A 16,794-nucleotide genomic window follows, 5' to 3' on the forward strand; every position below is an offset into this window, starting at 1 on the left:
CTATATTTAAGTACATTTTGAGAGGAATAAACTAGCCCTAATCCTAACCATAGAAATACTTTTTCCTAAGGGAAAATACATATTGAATTAAATGGATTTTGGCAACATATTCTATTCCTAAGTTAGAGATTTTCCATAAGAGGAAATAGTTACTTCTTCTCTTTTGGTATTCCACTATCAGAGCAACACCATATTTTTTTTCATAGATTTATCTCCCACATGTAAAGAAACCAGAGAAGCATGATGAGAGAAGCTAAATATAATAGTTAAAAGTAATTCCTACCAGAATTTCATGTGGTTCCTTTTTCATTTGGAGAAATTTAACCCTGGGATATTTACCCCTTTGAGGGGTATTGAGGTAAAAGACATAAGAACTAAACTGAGTTTCTTCACTCACTTTACATGACCTGCTCCTCTAACAATCTCAGCTACATACAGTGATGACAATACCCTTTATCTTACCATCACCCACAAGTGTTCCACTTTCATGTCCATGAACTCTGAAATTTCTCTGTCTGATTGTAAGCTGTTGTCATTCCCATTCTCTCTCTCTCTCTCTCTCTCTCTCTCTCTCTCTCTCTCTCTCTCTCTCTCTCTCTCTCTCTCTCTCTCTCTCTCTCTCCTCTCTCCCCCCTAAACTTGTTTCTATATTCTAACTGGGATTCTTTCCCAGGCCATAACCTCCTCACAGGCTATATTCTCCTTCCTTCCCCATCTGGACAAACAAGTTCAACTCCATGTTATCCTTCTGTCTTGAGTTTTTTGTTCCTTTATTCTGTCAAAGACCTTGCTCTGCTGAGTCTCAGTCTTTTATTACTCTTACCATCTGCTGCCATTTCTCCTACTCAAAAAAACTTCAGAAAAATCATGAAACTATACTGACTGGAATCACTAGAAGTTTGTTATAGAATCTCATTTGGGCTCTCACTGAAACAAGGCAGTCTTTTTGTAGCTTTCTAATTGACTCACTATCCTACTCAACACAACAGCTTTAATAAACCTTTTCATCCCTACCTTAAACTTCTCCTATCTCTTAACTGGTAACTGGCTTCATATTTCACCAGTGACTCCATATTAAGTTCAAGATAAAATATAAAAACTTCTGTCTTTTAGAGTCGTTCATAACCTGAATCCTTCCTCCACTCTTCTTAAAACTTTCTCCAACAGACTCTACAATTAAGTGATACTGCCTTTCTTGCTCTTCTTCTCACAGAACAATCCATCTCCTGCTTCTTGGCATTTTCCCTGGCTCTACCTCATGTCAGGTATTTTTCCCTTTCTCCTTTCTCTGCCTTCTGGCTTCTTTCAAGTTTCAGCTAAAGCAAAAAGCCTTTCTCAGTCCTCCTTGATCTCAATCCCTGCCCTCTGATATTATCTCCAATTTGTCCTGTATATATCTTGCTGGCAAGTTATTTTCCCCCACTAGAATATGAAGTCCCCTCAACTGACAGCTACAATTGAGGGTCAGAGGGATATAAAAAAGCTGGCTGACAGTTGTAACCCTCCCATGTCAGAGAAAGATTTACTAACCAGAGTTCAATTTCCATACTCTTTCCCTAGCAAAGGAATGGCCAAAGTGATTGAAACAGCTGACTGACAAGGCTGTGGCATTCTTCTACAGAAGGGAAAATACTATCTGCTGAATCTCTAATGAATTTTGCACACTCTCAGGTGTATTAGTGACACAGTGAACTTGGAATCTGAAAAGCCCAAGTTCAAACTCCGCCTCACATACTTGGTAGCTATGTGACCCTGCATAAGTCACTTAACCTCAGTCTTCCTCAGCTTCCTCATCAGTAAAATGGGAATAATAATAGCACTTACCTCCCAAGGTGGTGAAGATAAAATGAAATAACATTTGTAAAGCACTTTGCAAACCCTAATGCACTGTATAAATGTTGTGATCATCATCATTATTTTTGATGTTTTTAATAATAATAATATTTTGAAGACAAATAGATACCCAAATACCAGTTAGGGCAGTCATTTAATGTCAGCAGGAACAGCAGAGATATGATGTCTAGTGAGAAAGAGGCATGAGAGTTCTGATGTAGAACAGACCTAGCACAAAATAGTAGAATAGGATCACCACAAGACATTGTTTGCATTGCAGCATTGCCAATGCACGTTTCTCTTTTGCACATGCTTCATTATATCTGTTACCCAGTTATCCATATACAGACCCATTTTTTCCCAAAGAGCATACTTGCATTTTTGGGAAAATGACCTCTGAGTTGGTGGAGAAAGTTTCTACTATTGCGTCTATTCATGATGTCATTTCATTAAGTACTTTTGCAATGAGTTGTATGCCCTCACAATGACTCCTAAAAGGAAACACTTTGTTGGCAGACTGGTTAGCTGTGATTCAAAGAATATTGTGACCCATCAACTACCTAGAATGGAGCTTTCTGTGGGGTTCATAGATGTGGTCTATGAACCCTCCCCTTACTCACACCCATGCATGAACAAAAGTTAATCTATTATACTTTCTAGAAAGTTCCAATCATAAGCAACACAACTTACAGAGTAATTTTGAGGTTCACTGCACATGGTAGTTTTTATCTTGCTTTAAAATAGAAAATGTCTTCTATTAATAACCTAGATTAATTTAACTAGAATGTAGTAATTCTTTCCAATAAAAAAGAGTTAACTCAAAGCAGTGCCTAGAAAATAATCCAATTTGAGAACCAATTTAATTTTGATAATAAGTTAGCCATAAAAATTGATTGCAATGTACTGAAAGTCCTGCTTTGACACCTCATAAAGGTGACTTCTTCTAGAGAGTGTTCTGTTTTGTTTTGTTTTGAAGCTTCATAGAGGGTTTCTCATATGTGCCAATGTTGTTTTGTCAGGCCTAGAGGCCTAAGGGCTACCCAAGTCTTTCCTTACCTGTCGCAGGTCTTCGGCTGGCCAAACCAGATAAACGTATGAGAGAAGAGTCTTTCCAGAGTCGAACAAGGGTTAGGCTTTATTCAGGGTCTTGGTTAAATGTGCAGGGTGAATTCTTCCTTAGGAGAGAGGAATCCTCTTCCCAAGGAGGCGAAGATCTTACAGTAAGAGAATGGAAGTGGGAGTGGGAGACGGGAGAAAGGCCTTCTGTCCTCTAAGGGCCCCTCAGCGCTAAGAGTGCCTTCAGGCTTTCCTGACCCTACTTAAGCTCTCCCGCCGCATAGTTTGCACCTGACTACCGTGCCTGTTCTCAGCCCTTAGACAACAATAGGTGTGCTCAGACCATGGATTAATCTCGAGGGTGGGATACTCTCCCCAGCAAGTTTCCCACGGGGAAGAGGCGGAAATGCACGAGATAGCCCGGGTCTCACACCTCAATTCCCAGCCATTCCCTGGGGGGCCTCATGAGACCTCTGAGGTTTTAGAAGTCCTCACCTTTACCTGCCCAAGACTGTCCACATGGAACTGAGCTTACACCCCCAACATTGTTTAATGGTAAGAGTCCTGGAATGCAATTCAGGACTCCAGGGTTCCAATACTGGCTCTGATAACTTGCTTTCTGTATGATATTGGATAAGTAATTTCCCTTTTATGTACTTCTATTCTTTGTAAAGTAAGAGAGTCAGAAAAGATTAGAGTCCTGTACCCCTTTGGCAGATAACTGAAATCTCAAAATAATATTTTTAAACGTAAAATATATAGGATTACAAAGCAAATAAATTATATTGAAATGCAATTATGAAAATATTTTTTTAAATAAATAAGATCATGGACTCCAAAAATCCCTGAACTAGATGATCTTTAAGAACTTTAAAGATAGATGTTTTTAACGAGGCCAGGTAATGTCTAAGAAAAGGCTGGCCCAAAGAGAACAAGAAGTCAGAGACTACTCTTTTCCTGTTCACCATCATTATGGCAGTAGTCAAGGAGAGTAAAGTTCAGGAATACTTGGCATTTGCATAAATTTCTCAAGGATATATTTGACTAGAGTTTGGGAGAGGAGAGATCCTTGTTTTCTGGCTTTGAAAGACAAAATAAATTTGTTCAGATTCTCTTGAAAGACTCTAGGAAAAAGTCAACATGTAGAGGAGCCTGCCATCTCATGTACATCCCTGTTTCAACTATGCCACAACAGGATATTTCACACACACACACACACACTTTCTCTCTCTCTCACTATCTGGCTGTCTCTATCTCTATCCTTCCATATCTCTGTCTCTCCTCTCTCCCTCCCTTCTCCACCCCCCTCCCCAAAATGGGAATGATGGGATGCTTGGGTGCATGTGCTTGGGCCCCAATTCTAAAACCACATTTCTCTTTTAAAGTCACATTTCTTTCTAGCCTAAAACACTATCCAGACAACTTTTCCCACTGCTCAAGGACAGACTGCCTTGGCAACAATCGTTATCTCCCTTCCTGATACAGCAGTCAGAAGCGCTTATAAAACTTGTTAGTCTGAGCCAGCTGGGTACTGGCTGAATGGGCTGTGCACTGAGTCACAATGACATTTACTTCTCACTGACCAATCATATATATCCTAGACTTAAACATACATATACTTACTTACATTTATCTTTTCTAACAAGACATTGATGAGAGCAGCCTGGGTATTTCTCAGTCAGTCCTGACTATTGGTTGACCCAGGGACATTTCAGTCCTAAAATCACACCTCCAGGTAGCACCCCCATTGGACTATTTCCTGATGTATCTGGGGTAAAATACCTGTGCAGTAGATACCAAAAGTGCATGTTCCTTTAAGAATTAATCACTCCTTAACCAATCCCTAATCCCACCCTGAATCACCTAGTTAGCACATTTGGCACATGTTTCACTATACAATATCCTATATAAACTTTCCCTTCTACCCCTCTAAGGTTAGAGGTTCCCTAAGAACACTTGCCTGCTGAAAAGTCTAATAAATCTTTACTTTGACCTCAACAATGCTTGAGCCCATGGATTCATTCCAGGTGACCTATACTCTGCTACTCCAGTCTTTGTGGGAATCTCAATGCCCCTTCCAACACTCATCAGGAGAACTCGTGGACTCATTCACTCTTAAAAAATTGTTATTCATGTCTTCTGTTTCTTGCATTGTTATAGTTATCCTGAATATCCCTTTTCTACATTTGTTCAAATATTCACTTCTGAGTATCACCCAAAGAGCCATCCAAAATAACAAATTGTATTTTTAGATAGGAAAAAAATCAGTACAAAATGCATTAAAAAAGTCCAAAAGTATGTGTAATAACAATGGGCACCTTCACACCGTCACAAAAGAGTGAGTTGGAGTTATTCTCTTATATTTCTTCGAGTCCTGCTTGATCTTCATAATTTCATTGCATTCACTTTTGAGTTTTTAATTTAAAGTTGTTCTTTCCATTTATATTGTTGTAGTTAATATATATATATATATTATTTTATTAGCACTGTTTGTGTTTCTTTATATCAGTTCCTATAGATCTTTTCATATCTCCCTGTATTCATTATACACATAATTTTTTACTGCACAATAATATTATATTACATTTATAAGCCACAGTTTGCTTAGCCACTCTCCAACTGACAGACATCTATTTTGTTTCCAAATCTTTGCTATCTCCAAAGTGTTAGTATAAAGATTTTGGTGTATATAGAGATTTTCATATTGATAACTTATTTTAGGCATAAGTCCCACAATGAAGTATTTGGTTTAAAGAGTGTGGCCATTTTAGTCACTTTATTTACACAATTCCAAATTACTTTCCAAAATATTTGTATCATTTCACATGGCAACCAACAATGTATTAATGTGTGAATTCTTTAGCTTTCTTTCCAACCTTGACTGTTGTCATCTTTTGTCTTTTTTTTTTTTTTTGCTAATTTGCAGTGTGTGAGGTGGCACCTCAGCATTTTTTTGACTTGCATTTCTCTTGTTATTAGGATTTTGGAAGATTTTCTTATGTGATTGTGAATCCTTTCCAGTTCTTCATTTGAAAATTGTAAACATCCTTTGGCTACTTATCTTAAGGAACGCCTGTTTTACACACGCATGGATTTATGTATGTATGTGTGTGTAAAACACCTTGGATACTAAATTCTTGTCAGAAAAATTTGATGCAAATATTTTTCCCCCATCCAATTACTTCCCTTCTTCTCCTAGGTGCAAAAGATTTCAGTTTTATATAATCAAAGTTTTCAATTTTATCTTTTATAATTGTGTCTTTTGTTTGGATAAAAATATATCTCCTACCCAGTCATGAGAGACATATGATTTATTTCTCTTCTAGATTTTTTATAATATAATTTATATATAAATGTGATGTATTCATTAGAATATATTGTAGAATATGGCATAAGCCTAATTTCTTGCAGACTCCTTTAAAGTTTTCCTCATAGTTTTGATCAAGTACAGAATTTTTTCCCTAGGTAATTTATGTTTTCCAATTTATCAAACACTGGGTTATTAAGTTCCATTGTCTCTGATTCTTCCTTTTCTAAACTGTTCCATTGATCTGTCTCTCTATTTTTTAACTGATACCAGTTGATTTTGTATTACTTCTGCCTTACAATAGCATTTGAAATCTGGGATTGCCATTCATTCTTCATCCCTAAGTCTTTTCACCATTTCTCTTTATTATCTACATCTTTTTTTCAAATAAATATTGTTATAATTTTATCAATTTCCATAAAGCATCCCTTTTTAATTTGATTGGTATGGAAATAAAAGTGTAAATAAATTCTAGGAATATTAACATTTATGTTACATTAGCACACCATATGAATGAGCACTTAATGTTCTTCCAAATATTTAAATTGTCCTTTATTTCTTGAAGGAACACTTTGTAAGTAAATTTATACAAGTCTTTCATCTACTGTGATAGGTGGATACCTTGACATTTCATATATTCTATTCTTACTTCATGGTTTTGTTATTGTTATATAGAAATGATGTTGATTTTTGAGGGTGTATTTTGTAGCTTGCAACTTTGCTGAAGCTACCAATTCAATGAATATCTTTGCTGATTCTCTAGGATTTTTCAAGTATACCATCATATCCTCAGCAGGTAGGGATGGATTTATATCCTTTTTACCTATTCCTGTGCATTTAATTTCTCTCTCTCTCTCTCTCTCTCTCTCTCACAGTTGCTAGTATTTCTGGAGCTACATTAAATAATAGTGTGGAGGCTGGGGGTACTTGTTTCACTTTTATGTTTACTGGGACAAGTTTGTTTATCTCCATCACATGTGATGTTTCCTTTTGATATTAGATAGATTTTTTTAGGATATTCAAAAAAAGATCTCTGTCTATACTTTATAGGTGTTACATTATAAAAGGGTGTTGTACTTTCTCAAATATTTTTTTCTCCATTTGATGATATTGACATAGTTTTGAAGTTTTCATTTTTAATATGATTAATTATGTTGATTGTTTTCTTAATGCTGAACCATCTTTTCATTCCTGGTATAAATCCCACTTGGTCATAATGAATGTTTTCTTGGATAAATCTCTGGATTTAGTTTACAAATTTTGAGTCAGTATTCATTAATGGTATTGGTCTATCACTTCAGTATTTTCTTAGGACTACATTTATCTCATAAAAAGGGTATTTTCTTTTTCAATTTTGAGAAAAAATTGTAAAGTATGGGTACTAATTATTCTTTAAAAGTTTACACTGTAAATATCCCTGTAAATATACCAGGAACTGGAATTTTCCCTCCCTCACTCCCTTTAGTATCTTTGCCAAGAAAGTCCAAATAACATCATGGAGAGTCAGACATGATTGAAACAATTGAGGAACAACAAAGAAAGAAATTACCAAAGTGGTTTGCAATTTCCTTCTCCAGCTCATTTTGCAGATGAAGAAACTGAGGCAAACAAAGTGAAGTCATTTACTTAGAGCGATACAGCTAGTAAATGTCTGAGGCAAGATTTCAACTCAAGATGAGTCTTCCTGACTTCAGATTCAGCACTTTAGCCACTCTGCCACATAACTGCCTATAGTTCCTTAACAGCTAACTTTATTTCCTCTTCTGAGATTGGGTTATTTAAATTTCTGTCTGGTCTTCTGATATCTTTGATATTTTACGTTTGAAAATATTCCTCTATTTCTTCTGTGCTCTTGGCTTTGTTAGCATCTAAATCTACATTATATATTCTGATTATTCTTTTTTGTTGCTTCTGGTTTTGCTGTGATTTCATCTTGCTCGTTTACTATTTTATTGACTTGATTTCCTGTTTTTTTAATAGCTAATTTAGTAAGTTTATTGATTTTATTTGTCATTTGAGAGAACCAGCGTTTAGTTTTATTTTTCATTGGTAGGCAATTTTTTTTGTTTCTAACATATTTATTTCCCTTCTCAGTTTTAACATATCTTTGATCATTTTAGGTTTATTTACTGATTCTCTAATTTTGAAAAAATGCATTCACTTTGCTAATCCTCTATCTTTCCATTTTTTAAATGTATATCTTCAGGGATATGATTTTTCCCCTACTCAGGACTATTTTAGCTGTGTCCCAGATATATTGGTGTGTTGCCTCATTATTATGATCTTTTTATATTTGTTTGCAATATCTCTATGTCCTAGAACATGGGCAATTTCTGTAAAAGTTCCATATGATTCTGAGTAACACGTATATTCTTTTCAAAGTCTTATTTGGAATATTTCACATCTTTTAGGCTTTCTTTCTCTATCTTTTTGTTCAGTTCCTTTCATTTTTGTTAGACTTATACAAAACTGAAAGAGGGATATTGACATATACTGTCACTATTGTGTTATTGTCTATTTCTTTTTGTATCTCAGATGATGTCTCTTTTATGAATTACACCAAGGTTGAGCATGAAGTTGTATCAATTCTAGACTCTGTCTTCTAGACAGTTTCTGCTACTGCCTACTAGAGATTGTCCTATGTATTACCCTGTTCCATTGTGCCTCACTTCCTGTATGAGAGGACCTTACTTGGACACTGGGTATTGATTAAGGAAATTGTTCTTACAGTGATCTAGGGGTGGATGGTGTGACATTTTCTGTTACCCCTTAAGAATGCATCATGATAAGGAAGACCCTAGCATGCCCCTGCCTTTGGGGATGCAATGATACATGCTATACACTATACTGAGTGTTATGAGATACATATATGTATTAGATGTAGCTTAAGGATGTTGCTATTAGTGTTATGCTTTACTTTATTGAACAATGTTTAGTTTATTGCTGCATAGTGAGTTCATTATACTATGGAAATAGACCCTTAAAATTATTCACAGCAGCAGTCCTCAGGTGTGCTGCCATGATCGGTGTTACATTCCCAGAAAAATAATTTTTTCACAGGTTCAAAAGGGTACTGTCCTATGACAGAATCCCTCTCCCACTACATCTTTATTCAGCATATTTCTGATCTATACCCTTTCTTGGTTATTTTTTTAATTCAGCATTTGACTCAAAACCTTCTTTTGGGTATATGTTCTTCTCCTTCCCTAGGTGCCAGTTCCCCCCAAGGGTTCAAATTCTGCTCTGTCCTGAGGTAGGATGAATGGACTTTTTCAGCACTGAATCCCCCAGACCACCTCTAATAGAAAGTCCCCATCTGCCTTCAAAGACCAACTCTCTTCACCCACAGGAAAATATATCAGTGGAACCGGCTCCTACCTCCAAGGTATGATCTCTTCCCTTTCCTCCTCTTTTCAATCCTCTTACCTCTTCCTCACCCACTCCTCTGTTGACTCCTCTCTTATAGGCTTCAAGAGTCACCTTCTCTTTATTGCTAGTTCTCAATTTGATCTGTGTATATCGCACTGTAATCTCTATCTCTCTGCTCTCCTTCCACCTTTCATGTATACTCCTAAGTTGCAGTGTAGGTCCACAAAAACTGATTCCCCTGTAAGCAGTGAGGCCAGATTTTATCCATATTTCCCCAGGCCAGAATATTCTCTGCAGCCCCCACTAGACTTCCACTCTCTATTCCATTTCATTGTGTACGTTTAAAAATGTTTCTTTCTCAACTCTCCGCTGTCACTCTCTTGTTGTTGTCATCGCATGCTGCATTTATTCATTCCCTCCTTCATTTCTGTTTAGGGTGTTCAAGAAGCAAATCATCACTTTAGTTTTGATTTACTTTCCAAAAATATTTCAAATATTTCTTTAAGACTAAATTTTCATCTTTTTTTCCCATTTATGAATAAGCTCAGATTTGCACATAAGTCACCCTGGGCTTCATTCTAAATTCTATTTCTCTTTAGTGCACATTATTCTATTCCTTCCTACCTTTTCTTCTAGGGTCAGAATAGGCTTGCATTATTCAAATAGTGTTTCTGTTGTATTTGCAGTTCTTTCTCCTCAGGTTTTGTAGAACTTGTTGTTTTAGAATTGAATTGCTGAATTTAACCACTACATATCTTGTGGTTTGAAGCCTTGGCTTCCCCTCACCCCAAGAGGTGACATATAAGCTTTTCAGCTGTTATCTCATATTCTACCTTCAGAAGTTCTAGGCAGTTCTTTTCTATTATTTCCTGCCGTATGGTGTTAAGAATTCTTGTTGTGCTATGTTCTTCTGGGAGACCATCGTCTGTAAGTTGCTGCTGTACATCTTACCTTCAAAATCAGAATGTTTACTCATAGTGAGAGTATTTTATTTTAATGTTATTGTTTTTGCTTCTCTTCTTCTCAGTTGTCCTTCACTTCTGTATATTTATGTATTTATGTATTGTTATCTCTTTTGTTTACTTAGTGAGACTTGCCATCACAATTGCGGATATTTTATTCTGTCTATTATTGTTTTTGCTGCGTAAGGCATAAATTCTGCTCTCCTAATTCTGTTTCCTCTCTTGAACCACTCAGGAAGAGTATGTCATAGTTCCAAGTTCTCTTCACATTCCACAGGGTCCTTTGCCTCATCAAGTATTAAATCATTTTCCTTTCATTTACAGTACTAGATAGAGAAATCATATTTTTTTCTGCTGTTAATGATTTCCTCATTGATTTATCTATCTTCAAGGTCTTTGGCTTTTCATCTTCCTGAGATCTTAGGTAATATTACTCTTTTCTCCTCTTTTCCTCTCCTATTTCTCATTTTTTTGAGTCTATAACTTGCTCCTTCTGATGGTGGTTTCCTTGAGGGCTGAATCTCAATGAATGCTTAACTCCATCCAAAGTAGGCACTTCTTAGTATGTGAGCTAAGCTTTTGTCCCAAGTGACTTTTGGGTGGATAGAACTGGCCTGGATGATAAATACTTTCTTTCAGTCTGCGTAGAGCACTGTATTACCCACCACCCACCCAAAATTCACACACACACACACACACACACACACACACACACACACACACACACACACACACACACACACACACACACTGTGCCCTCTCCCAGTCTCCTCATGTGTTTCCCATATTCCTCAGTTCTCTGGGTCATTACAGGTAATTTAGGAATCTGATACTCTGCTGTAACTTGCTTAGTTGCTGTAGTTTGGGTTTTCAGGTTCTACAAAGGAAGCAGAGTAGGATGAGGTGTGAGCTCTATTTTAAGCCAAGACTCAACTCATGCCCTGCCCCTTTCCCTCTGTTCTTGGCCTTCAGGCAGAGATCTTTTGTCACACAGAATGCTGCTGTTCCCCTAGGTACATTTTCCCCAGCATTCATACTCTTGAGCCTATAGAACTATGCTGGCTATTTGTCCTTGCCTGAGCAGACTTCCACAGTATGGAACTGGAATGACACTGCAGAAAAGGAGGGAAGAAATAATGTAGGGGTTGGTTTTGTGGCAAGCACAGGGAGTCCACTAGTGTTGCCTCAATGCCATCACATGAGTTATTAGGGAAGGGTATTGAGGAAGCTCAGTGTAGAAGTTGTTAAAGAGTGTTTGTTTTACCTTCTTTTTGATCTGAGTGTCCTAAATCATGGAGACAGCTGAAGTTTCTTTATCTTTGCTACATTATTTCTTTTATTGCAGACATTTGAGAGGCTGAGAGAATCAGAGAAACTGTCTATTCTTCCATCTTGCTTATCAGATGATGATTTATTTACTATTGTCTGGTATGTGTTCATCTGTAGAAATGATCTCGTCTGAGAACTCTTGTTCTGTATGCTATCAGCTTGGGTAAACAGGTTTATCCACTACTACGTATAATGATTTATATGTAACTAACATTTGGTGAGAATGGAGTTAAGTATTTGGATATACCTTGGGTCATTCTTTCCCCCTTAAGGGACAGTGACCAGGAGAGTAGCTTGAATATAAAGTTATTTCTCCTGAAGTAATAATACTCAGGGGGATAGATAAATAAAATTATAGTCTGGTTCCCCTATTCTGAAGAGAGCAGAGCAACCAGCTTTGTGGCCCCAATTTTTTAGTCTTCACCTGGCAGGAATCAAAAATCTCCCTTAGGGAAGGGTTGGTAGAGGAGCCTCTAAACCAGAGCTATCTATTCTCGCCTCACCTTCTAGATAAAGTCATATGAATACACATAAATCTATATAAGCAAAACACACACACGCACACATCCTTACACATGATTTTCTGCCTCAGCCCCGGCTACAGGAAAGAAGATGGGCTATACAGGGAGGGCAATTTGGCAAGACGATCATAGCTACTATGGTTCTTGTTATCACAATAAGGAAGTCAGAACATCCAAATGTGCCAAAAAAGCTATTTCCAATAAACCCTGATGAGGGCACCAGCCTCTCTTCCATGCTGGGCTTGCCTGAAGCCAGCACATGAAAGTTTAAAGAAGAAAGAATATTGGCAGAGCTGATTATATACAAGAAGGAGGAATGGGCAGAGGCATACTAGGGGAGTTTTTCTTTTAAAAAATTGGATTCAGTGAATCTACCACTGGTATGTCTTCCTGGTTTTCCTGAATGATTTTTCCTCTCTGCCTGTGTTGGGAATATTCCAGATTATCTCATGTGCTGGCCTGGGCTGTAATCTACTCAAGAACTTGGTCACAGAGGGTTTGATTAATCTGTCATAAAGTTCATCTCTGCCTTTGCCATTGAACATTATACTTTTAATCCATTTCCAATATTCAGACATGCCTCTTTTTAGGGTGAAGAGATCTTTTGTAGGAGCTCCCTACTCCCGGAGTACCTTCTACCTGTCTATAACACATATACCTCCCATTTCCAGTGGTTTAAATTTTATCCATGCTTTAAAAACCAGCTCAAATACCATCTTCTTCACAGTCTTTCCTAATTGGATCAACTAGCAATAATCATTCATTCTTACTCCTACACTGAACCTTACATGGCATTTGATTTATGCCTTGATGCAATCTAGCCAAAACCCTTCCAAAAACTGACATCCAGAGGGGTTAAAGGAGCAGCACAACTAATACAGGTGCTAGGAAATGAACTTGAATCAAGTCTTTCTGAAGCCAACGTCAGCATACTATACTTTCTGCCACATGTTTTATATCTTAAGTATGTGGGAATGTGACATATGCCCCTGCAAGATCATATACTCAGGAGAGGTGAGAACTCTTAATCTGATGTCTTTAGTAGCATTTAGCACCTGTGCAGATCTGTGCATGTCCTAACTATCCGGCTTCATCATGGCTTTAATATTGAAAATTCATGATACCTTATATCCATGACTCAATTCTTCTTTTATCAATATTTCCAAGCCTAGGAGCCTAAATCTGCTCATTTGAAAAATAAAGACCTGAATGTTCTTAGTATCCACTTTTTTCACATCACAAAATGATTTATTGACTAAAGAATTAAAGCTTTCTTCTATACAATTAAGAGGAAGGCAGGTGCTTGTTGCTTGGGAGATTGGATTTAAAACCTTTTGATGTAAAACAGAATAAAAGTAATTGACCACTAGACACATAATAATAAATTCTTCATTATCTATAGACAAATCATCTACATATTAAATAACTGTGTTTTGACATATTTGCAGAAGAATAAGCTCTACTCTTGGAGTCAGGAGAAATTTAATTTAATCTTGACTCTACCACTTAATAAGTTTGTTGTCACCTTCAAATCATTTAGTTTCTTCTTCAATAAAATGGGAATGATTTCAGAAACTCCTTCACATGGTTACCAGATCTAAAGTCAATTTATTTAACACACTTTGACAACTTTAAAATGCTATATGAATAGCAGCTATTCTTATGATAATTATTAAACAGATTATAGTTGTCTTTTTCAATGAGTGCCTTGACACCTACTCCATTAATTAGTTGTTCTAGTGACACTCAAATTTTTCCATTCTCTTGATGAGTTTACAAAATAGGGAAACTTTCTGAAACTCACCGTCTCGTCTCAATTACGTACGTTTTCTAGGAAAGGTTTATGAGAGAGATTTCTGCTTTGGGTGGAGAAGAAAGAGGGCAGAAAAATGAGCTATCCATTCCCAGGATTTTATGGGTTACTACTAAGAAGAATTGAGTAGATTAGTGTGCCAAAGCTCCCCTCTCCTCCTTCCTTCCCATTGCTACTGTTATTTAATGTAAAGTGAATTCCCAAAGCATTGAGACATTCTCAACTTCAAATACAAGTATGAAAATAAGTTCCAAAGACTAACAGAATTGACCTTTAGATTTTCTGTTATTCAGATCAACAAAATTTCCATTTTGGTGGAACAACATAATCACAGCCAGGAAAAGTTACATTTTACAGATAAAAAACCAACATAGGAAACTATACTGGGAGACCACATCCAAGAAAAAAAAACTGTCATCTTTGACACATTGCTTTCTTTTATCAGTGTTTACTTAGTACTTCGTTTCCTTTGTTAAATCTGTGGATGGGTCTATAGGGCACAAGCCTCAGGCACTTTGTCAGCAATGCCTAGGTCCTTTGCTTTCACTGCACTTGGCACTTCCTTGATTTACCCCTTGGGAAATTTGTTAGTTTTACAAACTGGTACTTGAAACACCAAATTGTGTCTGCATGCAGGCAAATTTATGGGTACTTAATAACATTAAATAATTTTATCTCTATTTGAAAGCATTCATAAAATATTTTTTGTAAAGATTTAGAAGCAGGATCATTGACTTAGATTCTCTAGGAAGGTAAAGAAAACTAAAGACATTACACCATTGTATACTCTACTAAGCTAAAGGTTGAATGTGGTTTTGCCTGAAGTCTGAGTCATGTACTTAATTTTCCACATTAAAATTTAACGACCTTTTTTGACTTTGTATGCCTTTCTCCATCAGTGTTGTCTCTTTGCCAATAATATCATTCCAAGCACTGAAGAAAGAGGATATTTTTGGGGACATGGTTGATGGTTTGTGTGCAGTTTACATTTAACAATTTATTCTCCATTGATTTTTAAAGGCTTTCTCTGTAATAGCAGTCATTGCTTCCCAGCTTTGACAACTTTCTGAGATAAGGGGGTTCACACAGAATACTTTGTTCCAGCTAGGCTAGTGAATATTTCAAACTGGAGAGAGGTCCATCAAAGGAAGGCAATATTTTTCATTGACTGACTAAATCTCTTGTATCTGTAAACATAGCTGTAGTTAACACATCAAGATACAAGGGGAATGAAGAATTCACTGTAGCCCAAGATTGGAGAAAATATTTTAAGATACTTTGTAAAGGGTTTTAGAAATAATTAAAAAAGAAAAAAAATTATATTCACTAAACGTATGCACTAAAATGTATCTCTGAAAAGCCTTATCCATGGTATTTACTGGCAAGATTTTAAAGCCTGTTAATTCTACCAGTCTTTCCTCTTCCTTTTTTCTACAAACTGTTCACTTAAATGCACACATGTACTATGAATGTTATTGCTGGGAGGAAACCCACTAACATTATAGATGTATGTGGTACAGGCTTTTGTCTACTAAATTCCAGGTTTTTTGGCTGTTATTTAAAATGGGGCCTTAGGCATAATAGACATGCATAAAATGTTTGTGAAGCAAATGAACATGATTTTCCAATTCAAAAATTCCTTTGGGTAACTTGAAAGTAAATTTAAATGACTTAATAAAAAAAATCTGTGGAATCTCTCAGAAAATGATTCTTAGGTCTGGATGACAAGGTTTTTAATGAGTTTATTAGCTAAAATGAAATCAAAAGGTCAAGTACTGAGTTACTGAAACCTAGAAAATAAAGCAAGATAACTACAATTTAGAATTCTAAGTCTGTTCGAAGATTGGACCGATTTTGAATTGATAGCTGAAGTGGAACCTTTTAGTTAAAATAAATGACTTTATGAAGTCATGGTTTGCCACACTCTGAGTACAGGGTCAGAATGACAAGATTAAAATGGAAAGATTTGCACAGTCTCATCTTGTGTAGCTCAAATGACATTGCTTAAATAGAGGATTTGCTACTAGAGTCTTAAAAGTCAATTACTAATGTCAGATATGTACCAGATAGAATCAATAATTTATGGGGAATTTCCATTTTTCAGGGATATTACCAATAATTTTAACATGACTACACAGCACCATTCCTCTGTTTGTATATGTACACAAGGGTTCTGTAGTATAAAACTGGAAACAAATTTACCTCCATTTTGCATTTTCAAGGTGTATTTACAATCAATTAGTTATTGTCTCATCTTCATATTACATTTACTCAAATTTTCCCCTTAGATTAAAGAAATATATTTTGTGACAAATTTCTTGTGTTAAAAATTATGTATATTTTGTGCTTTTGTCAGAGGATATCAAAATACAAGTTTTAAATTTTTGACACACATGTGAGGTACACAGACACAAGCAAATTTGAAAGCAGAATTACAGCAGAAATGTTCTACCAATGACTATAGTTTAAAAAAAAGGGTGGCAAGATATTTCTGTAATACACAAATGTAATCATCCCCCCCCCCCCCTTATCAACCTCTTTGGATCATTCTCTTTATATTTCAAAATTATGTCATTCCATCTGTTTTCTCTGCTAACCTCATTA

General features: G+C 36.3%; 1 long non-coding RNA gene across 3 annotated transcripts in view; it reads left to right on the forward strand.

Moving 5' to 3' along the window:
- The window catches only part of LOC140505729 (uncharacterized), a 147,637-nt gene that overhangs the window by 51,574 nt on the left and 79,269 nt on the right, over positions 1-16,794 (forward strand). For all 3 annotated transcript variants that reach the window (XR_011967636.1, XR_011967635.1, XR_011967637.1), the window contains one exon: positions 9,407-9,581. This is a non-coding gene — a long non-coding RNA (uncharacterized lncRNA). The remainder of the gene's footprint in view (positions 1-9,406; positions 9,582-16,794) is intronic.

The sequence above is a fragment of the Notamacropus eugenii genome, chromosome 5 (genome assembly GCF_028372415.1).
Source record: "Notamacropus eugenii isolate mMacEug1 chromosome 5, mMacEug1.pri_v2, whole genome shotgun sequence".
Taxonomy (NCBI): Eukaryota; Metazoa; Chordata; class Mammalia; order Diprotodontia; family Macropodidae; genus Notamacropus; species Notamacropus eugenii.